The sequence below is a fragment of the Cydia splendana genome, unplaced genomic scaffold (genome assembly GCF_910591565.1).
Source record: "Cydia splendana unplaced genomic scaffold, ilCydSple1.2 scaffold_10_ctg1A, whole genome shotgun sequence".
Lineage (NCBI taxonomy): Eukaryota > Metazoa > Arthropoda > Insecta > Lepidoptera > Tortricidae > Cydia > Cydia splendana.
In genome coordinates this window covers 903,612-912,914 of record NW_026946835.1, presented here as the reverse complement: position 1 = coordinate 912,914, position 9,303 = coordinate 903,612, and the positions used below count along the sequence as shown (strand labels likewise).

At 36.3% G+C, this 9,303-nt stretch overlaps 1 pseudogene; it reads right to left on the bottom strand.

Moving 5' to 3' along the window:
- Positions 1 to 470: 470 nt before the first annotated feature.
- On the bottom strand, positions 471 to 8,695 carry LOC134805432 (putative nuclease HARBI1; annotated as a pseudogene).
- Positions 8,696 to 9,303: the final 608 nt, after the last annotated feature.

The following is a 9,303-nucleotide window of genomic DNA, read 5'->3' as shown; positions in this document are numbered from 1 at the left end:
GGACGACGCCTTGTCGTCTCACGGGACGACGCTTGTCGTCTCATGGGACGACGCCATGTCGTCTCACGGGACGACGCTTGTTGTCCCACAGGACGAGGCCATGAGGCGTAAGTACCCGTGTACTTTTTATGACGGTGCCTGTAGGAAGGTCACTGCGTCTCGTCGCTGGGCCATGGGCACCGAGCGGAATGTCACGAAGTCGGAGGTTTTCAAAATATTTTTACGATTTAAATTTCTTGATCTTTTTAAACTTGCTTTGTAAACGTGTTGCTCGGCTGAGTTACAAAAGCGTACTGAAGAGAAAGCAGCCGAGCGCTGGCAACCGGGCGACATTTTTAGTACTTGGGTAGCGCGATAGATGGCGCTACTAGTTGATGAATTCGCTTGATTAGGGCTGAGTTACAAGGGTGTTATCTCATAATGTGGTTCAAGCGAAGGCATGGACACCTAAATATGTAATCATGTCATCCCTAGTTCCCTTCTTCATCTCCGGCAAGTTCAGACACCCGAATGCCGAATGTTCTCTCAATCATATTTCTCGTTCTGATGTGAGTCTCATTCTATAAATGCTCGGCTCGAGTCAAAGCGTTGCTGAGTGGAGTTAATAAATAGTTTATAATAATAATAATATAATAATAGTTGTTTATTGACAGGTAAACACCCATTTTAAACAATTAAGTACAGTGTAAAAATACAAAAATACAAAGCATAAAAATGTAAAATACACGCAAAAAAATACCTAAAATTAATAATAATTAGGCAGTCACGGTCAGGATCGTCACTTCCTGTTCCTCTCACGGTGCACGGATATCCAGTATTTATATATAGGATTGTCCAGATACCCGGACAGCTCACGGAGAATACTGTTGTCAGATGATCTTAGGCGACTCCAAAAGGAAGCGACGCGGGAGCGAATGATAGCAAAAAAGTCAGGGACTTCGGCCTCGGCAAACATGGTCGACGCGCTGCAGTATCTTGGTAGCTTCATTAGAATGCGGTATGCGTCATTATACTGCACTCTAATTTTATTAATCGCACGTCTTGTGAAAGTTTAGGTGCAGTGCGGGCCAACTTCGACTGGTATTTATAAAGTACTACTTTGACTACCGAAAACTACTATCTACAGTACTTTTACTGACAATTGATTGCTTTCATACTATAGATTAGTTATCTAGGTTTTAATTTTTCAGACGCACATCAAATAATTTGAGTCTGTATACTTTAAAATGAGTGTTTTATATAAAAAGACAAAAATAGTTTTAATTACCCCGCCGAGGTGAAATTACAACTATTGATAATAACGGCTCGATTCGGAAAATGAATTAGATTCCTACTAGACTTCAACAAGTTATGATACGGATAATTTAAAGATATTTGTAAGATAGATATGTCAAATTTGACGTTTCCGCGATTCTGGAGGTCCTTTTGAACGATTTCGACAAGTTATGACTTAGATATCCAAGTCACATCTAGTCGATATCTAATGCAGATCTAGTTGATCTCTAAATCGTCTCAAGATCTTGTGATTATCTCGAAATCCGAATAGGCCTGTTAGTCTCGTTACAGGGAACTTGCACTGCTAAACCCCTGTGATTAGCGGCCCGGATCGTCGGATTTTGAAATAGACATCTATTAGATATATTTTAGACATCACCACGATACGATAACAATATGTTTAAGATCTAACCTGTCTAATTTGACATTTGCGCGATTCTGCAGATACTCTTGAACGATTTCCACAGGATATGACTTAGAGATCCATTTCACATCTAATAGATATCTTACGTAAAAGTGACATTGGTTGCCCGAATTGCGCTGCAAAAGAGAACTAGTTGATATCTAAACTATAACGTATCTAGAATGGATCTAGTACGTGTCGTCTCTTGTGAATATCTTGAAGTTCGAATACGGCGGTAGGTCATGGTCATGGCGTAAGGGATATGAATTTAACTCGTTTATTTATGTATAGCGACATTATTTTTTGCAAAAAAAGACTTACTAGGTTTTAGCGGGGTAATTTCAACTGGTCTTCATAGTAAATAGTGATGGGACTCGTGTCTATTAAAAATCAGTCGATAATGTGTCCTACAGGTTTACACATCTTTATTTCTTATTATCTGCGATAAAAAAAAACTTATATTACTATAGCACAGTATAAATAATATTAAACTATTATTTAAACTATCGCCAAATTACTATTAAAACATAAACTACATTAGATTAAGTGACATACAAACATAGAATAGGCTATAAATATGGGACTCACCTTTAAAAAACTTCTAAAGACCCATTAACCTATTTTATAGCATATTTGAAGAGCCAACTCGCACGTGCTCACAACGAATTTCGTCGAAAACAAAATGGCTACGTAACTCAGAAAGCATTCGTTCTCTTAACACCGTCTGTAATTATGAACAATCTTTTTCGCTATCTGGACATATATGACACTGTAGCTAATAATGTAAAACATGGAAGATACTTCGATTAGTTGAAATTTCCCGCAGTCAGGATTGCCCAACTGCACCTTATTTAAAAAAATATCCACTATCCCCCATGACAATGCCATTGCCAAAAGCATAGAGGGGTCCTGTCATTGTCAATTTTGTAGTCACGGTACATTTACTGCCTTCTATCGACACACGATTAAAACCAGGGATGTTACGGAGCTCCGGTTCCGTTTCCGTTAAGGCGGAACTTCCGTTTGGTATTACACATCCGTTTCTGTTCCGGTTCCGTTATGTTTGAAACGGAAGTTATAACGGATGTCAATGCTTCGCGCGGCGGCGGCGTATGTACATCAAAAACAAACAGGTTCATACCAGTCATTCACTCATCGCCCCGCTTGCCACGTGCTACGCTAATTTGTTGTTTGTTTGTATACTTTGTTTTATTCGTGTTATTAAAATTAAAATCGTGTGTGTGCTGTTGTGTACTGGCTACTGACTGTGTGTAGTGTGTGTGGTGAATGTTAGTGTGTAAAAAAACGCACAATGAAGCCGAAATCAAGTTCGATTTGGAACTATTTTGATGAAGTTAGTGGGGGCACGGCTAAGTGTAAACTTTGTTTGGAGGTTTATTCTAGAAAGGGGAAAACGACTACATCGTTAAAAAGTCAGGCTCCGATTCTGGTTCCGGTTCCGTTTTCAGTTCCGTTTCCGTTTTCGTTTTCGGTTCCGTTTCCGCTTTCGGTTCCGTTAAACTAAATTGAAAACATCTGTTTCCGTTTTCGGTTCCGATAAAACCACATCCGTTACATCCCTGATTAAAACTTAAAATAAAATTGAAAATGTATAAAATAATCAAAATATGTTTACGGATAAATGATTCTTAATTTTTATTGTTCCATACTGACCCATGTTCTTTCACTGATATGTGTTAAAATTGTTAAATACCAAACGGTGTCGTTAACGCCATCTAGCCGAGAATAGGCCAAAGGTAATGGCGCCATCTATTCGAGAATGACTTTTCCTTGGCCGTCCGAGGCACGTTTTTTTCTTAGACTTTATTTATCTTATACGGAGTTATATATATCTCTGCCAAAAGTATGATTGTCACACTGATATTTAGCAGTAGAATTTGCGAATATCAAACTGATATGAGTTGGCCAGGGCCCTCGTGTAACAATGTCCAAAAATTGAAAATTGGCATTGTGCTTTGCTTGCACATTTAAAGAAAAGTAGCCTTTCAGTTCCTGTAAATTTCTGCATTATCCCCACCTGGTGAAATTGTTTTTACCTGCGAACAATCCAGAGCGGCAATAACTCTTGGAAACCTATGTAGCAATTTTATAAAAAATCTTGTTGTACGGCAAATATTTCCTCGCTGGACTTTGGTAGTTAGATGAAGTCTGGTCTCAGTGCAACAATGGCTTCAGTCACTCTTTTTATAATTTTGCACATTGCTGAGTTGTGAATACCCCCAAAACCTTCAATCGTTATATGGAAACTCCCTGTTGCATAAAACCCACATTGATTCCTGAAAAAAAGAAACATTTTGCGTTTATTGTTTTCATACACAATTTAAAATCACAATGTCCTTTTAACTCTATAACTAGGTATTATATAATTACACAATACTAACCAGTTTGTCTTGTGTTTGATTTTTTCTTCAATTAGAGAATGTATAAGCGAAACTGTTTCTTCAGTCGAAATCGTTTCCAAAATTTATTATCATCCCATACATTTAAATTGTCAGGCCTTGCTCATACTTCTCTGGGCTTTCTGGATCTGGATATATACCGGGTGTGGCCTGTAACATGAGCAAAACATTAAACTGTAGGCCTTGTGTTCTGGATCTGGATGTATACCGGGTGTGGCCTGTAACATGAGCAAAAAATTAAACTGTAGGCTGTACTCCTCATACTGACCAACATTTGTTCAGCGACTTTTAAAAATAACTTGTGGTTTGATTTTTAATACACTTGAAAGTTTATTCTAAGACGCAATGTATTGCGAATTTTGTTATGTTTAAGGCGTGACAAGCAACGTCAATCACAATGATATGGCGTGGCGATGGCGTCCATTGAAGATAATATTTATTTTGTATGAAAAATTCTCAAAATTTACAATAAAATCAGCGACGACCTTAAAATGCAAACATCAGACACGCTATTCAATAGGCAGTTGAAGGACTTCTTAATCAATAAATGCTATTACAATCTGAATGACTTTTTGGAAGATGAAATGTAATTATTATGTAGTTTAGTATATTTATTATACATGACTCAATTTTGAATTATATAAATTAGTTTTAAATTAACATTATATACCTATTGATATTTTGACATAAACTGTACCTAACATTTTTTTAAGCATGAATATTTAATCTTATTATTTTTAGTGACATATAATTTGATAATTTGCTATTGACGTTCCTAAAATTACATAATGTTTACAACTATTTATTAATTTAAAATGAAATTAGACATTGTTAATGGTACCTACATACATACAAACTCAATCCTTAGATTTAAGAATATTGCCGTGCCCTACCAGGGCCCATGTGAACAACTATTACCTATGTAACACCTGTGTACTTTACTTACCATGGATGCAATAAATATATGAATATGGATATGAAAATACTTAATAATTGAAGTGAAAACTTCTTTAGCGGCGCTGAGCACTTTTTGAGGTGGTGAAAAAATTATAAACTCGATTCAGAGCGTAACGTAACGCTGACGTCATGTGTCACTGACAATGTTATTCACCAAAGAACTTTAGTCATAACGTATCATAATCAAGTCAATTATTTAAAACTGGACTTTTATATTAAGCAATAAAGCTCAATGTTCTGATCTTGTACGAGCTGAAATACGAGGATCTCACAGTTACATTCTAACTTTATATCACTCAAATATAATTCAATAAAGCTACATCTTGATGAAATCGCTAATAGAAGTGAACTCTAGTACTGGTGAATAAAACTCAAAATATCATGACCAAATATATTTAGATTCGAGGTCTGCAAGGTAACTTTACAATTTCTATTCGAATTTTAAACAATTAACTAGAAATGCAACGGATAGTTGTTTGGCCGGATCCCGGATACCGGATATTCAGCCTGACCCTCGGCCGAATATCCGTACCCGGCCGCCGAAAATTCGGCCAGCGGAATTATACCTACATTTCGGGTTTTCAGGTTCTTTCTGCAGGTTTGACCTGTTTCCTAGTGAACGTTCGCGCGGAAACATTTCTAGGTTCGAAATGAGTGCGCGTGCAAGTCAGTGAAATGTTTAAATTGTTTTAAAATAATTTGCAAGTACGATTATGACCGTGTCTGTTTCTTAAAACCAATTCGTTTACTTCAAAATCAATAATTGTTGCTATCCGGTATCCGGCCGAATAATAAAATAATGGCCAGATAGGCTGGATACCGGATAGTAATCGAATATCCGGTGTATCTCTGCAATTAACGCTACAAATTTAAGCTCACTGGCCAGCAATTTCGGAACTAAAGTTTTTTAATATTAGGTCCTTACCTATGAAATTGGCGTTTTTGTTCATAGATATAAGTCTGATCCTAGTTTTTTTTTTTTACAAAAGTACATACACAATTACAGTAAAACTACAGTGCACTCAATAAACAACGATTTTACATACAATTAATTGTTATTTTTTATTGTTAAGTGTTCAGAATTAAGCCTTGAAAATAGGTCTTTTCATGTGCTGTCGGTTCGAGTATTAAAATTACTTATATTTTTCTAATGGTACCAATTTTCAAGAAATGGAGATATTGAAAACATACCTTAAAGGTGTCAAAAATTACTGGAAAAATTTTGTTTGGTTTGAATTAGCCATCAAAAAAATATCCGCAAAATTAATTGTATGGAAATTCGTGTTTCGTTGAAATTCTCCGAACAAAACGCCAATTTCATAGGTAATGACCTAATAGAAAGGAGGATGGGACAATTATACATAGTGCTGCAGACATTTTGGACTAGTCATTGAGTTTTCACTTCTGTCAGCACTCCCGGAGTGCAACCCGTTGTTTTTTTTTAAGTTGTTGAACAAAAGTGTCATCGTTTGAGGAGTACAATCTATGTTTTAATTCTTTGCTCGTGTTACAGGCCACACCCGGTATAATCCAATATTTCTAAATCTTGTGCAATATCTAAATCGTCGATACTATTAAATAGATCCATAATGGTTATGAACAATATCAAAATAATCACTAGAAAACCACACTAAAACTTGTTAAACCACAAAGAATAAAATAATGCCACTTTAAAATAACCTAAAATCGTCAAAGTTATCAGACTGACAGCTCTTAACTGGCCCTTGAAGGGACAGATTTTAACTTTATCCCTCAGTTAGGGGGTTTATTCGGCCGTTAACTCCTTTCTGACCACTGAAAAATTGAGAAGCGATCTATCAGTTGAATAAATCCTACTAGTCTGTTTAACTGGGGACTGAAAACTCGGCCCTTATTGTTATTTCTAATCTGTCGAAAAATGTTTAGATCACAACGGTTACACTCAAATACAAGTGAGTTAGTAACCGTTGGGCTCTAAATATTTTAAAATATGTATCACGAAAGTTTTAATCTGTTTCGTGTTATAAAATTTTTAATATTGCTTTTATCAAAATTATTTTTTATTAAAATAAAAATACTTAACTCGTATTACCGATTTCTTTAAAAATGAAATTGCCAAATATGGGACGTCACACCAGGGGGGCACAAGGGTGGGATTAATAAAAAAAATTAAATTCGTGTGTCGTAATTTATGGATGAACCCAAATGGCGTTATGAGAAATTATAGACATTATTGGGCATGCCAACGAAATACATAAGTAATATTTTAATGTTGTTTTAGGTGTAATATCTACCGGAACCCGCCACTTCCAGCCTCTGGGCTCTCTGGAGTATCAGGTATGTAAATTTGTTTTCCTGCATGCATGCCTGCAATAATAATTCTTTTCCAGCTTATTATAGTACCGCGTTATCGAACGAGCGAGCAAAGCGAAGTGAAGTTCTTACATTCAAATTTGAACACACGGCTGGCTAGGGGCATCTCCCGGCATTTCGATGTTTTTAGCTGAACTATCAGAGGATACTGATTTAAACTTTCACGAATATTAAACATTATCAAACTACACAACGGGACTTAATCGCGTATTTAAGTTTTCTCCGAGACCATGGGGACAACGCCGTCCTCGAAACGTCGGAGGTAAATCTTTAAGACGAAACAGGAGCTGAGTTTCAAACATTTTAGGTAAATATACCTGTCTCGCTAACGGAAGCGGCACCTAAAAGTAGTGCGATAAGGACAAGGCGAAAAATCCTGCGTAAAAATCTCAAAAATCGAGGTTTCGTACTCCTCTGTTTCCTCCTCCAAAACTTAACCAATCGTAACCAAATTTGGAAATCTAAATGATTATGAAATTATCTGTGTCGGACCGTTTTGCTTTTTTGGCTAATTGATATCAGTGTTGAATGCCACGCCTCTCATTGCGGCATAGTCAATTAGGCCATTTTGGCCATTTTTGAAGGGCTCTAGCGCCTTAAAAAACAAAAATATCAAAAAAAGCAAAACGGTCCGACACAGATATTGACAATATTAATCTGTGTTGAAAAAATCATTGCTCTAACTTGTAAAACCACGGAGGAAAACGAGGAGTACGTTTGTATGGAGAAATGACCACTCCTGTTGGCTCTTAAGTAAATACGCGATTAAGTCCCGTTGTGTAGTTTGATAATATCAGAGGATAGTTTGATACTCAATAACTTAAAGTAAATTTGTTCTAATTTAAATGAAATTGGGTGAACGTATAGTTGAGGGCATTATATATTAGTCATTAAATTTTGAATAGGCTCGAACAAGAGGTTATTGAGCTAGAAGAGCTTAAAATGAAAAAACAATAATTAAGAGTAATGAAATAATAGTATTTTATACAATCGTGATATAATAGAGAGTTTTTCAGTCGAGTACCGTGTTTAGGCAACGAAGCTTGCTGCTGAGTTGCCTAAGGAAGGTACGAGATTGAAAAGCTTGATTATATCACTATTGTATACAATACTTTTTCTATGAGCCAACAAAAAAAATACTTTAAACTAGTAGAATCATACAAACAAACCAAACCAAAAGTATACAGCTAAGATACGCGAGCAGCCGCGATACCTTCATACTGGTACGCGCCCCGGCCGCCGCGTTGGTCAACGACACCTTCTCGCAACTCATGAGGCCCTGGTACATGCTCTGCGCTAAATTAAATTTTTAGACAGTTGTTTTCTCGATTTTGGCCACCGTCGCCTATGGAGACTAACAAGCAACACTAAGTAGTTTTCGTAGTCTATGGATGTTTCTATATTAAGGGTGTCACATGCACGTTTCTGACATATGAACATTATGAACCAATTGTTTATACTATACAACCTGAAATAAATGATTAATTTGAGCTATGGTTTTGTTCTGTCCTCTTGATCGTGGCGAGCTGTGATTGGTCAATTTCATTATAGTTGACTAAACTGTATCGAAATGAATATTATAGTTGAGTTGGGAGCCCATACATTAAAAATACCCAATTGCAGTTTGGTATAAGAAATCTTAATTCAAGAATTACAGTCGACGAGTAGAAAAACGCATTTGTATTTGCATTTTGTAAATGCTAAAAAGCCATTTATGAGGGGTCTTGCTATTCTGGTTATTTTAATTCAAGAAAGTATGGTCGAGTTTGGTATCAAATGAAAGTGCTCGGTTTACACATTGATAATATTGTTTTTTTTTATTTAAGATGTTTTTTCGAAAATGATGACAATTTTGGAATCCAAGATGGCGGCCATGCACTATATCATAAAAGTCGT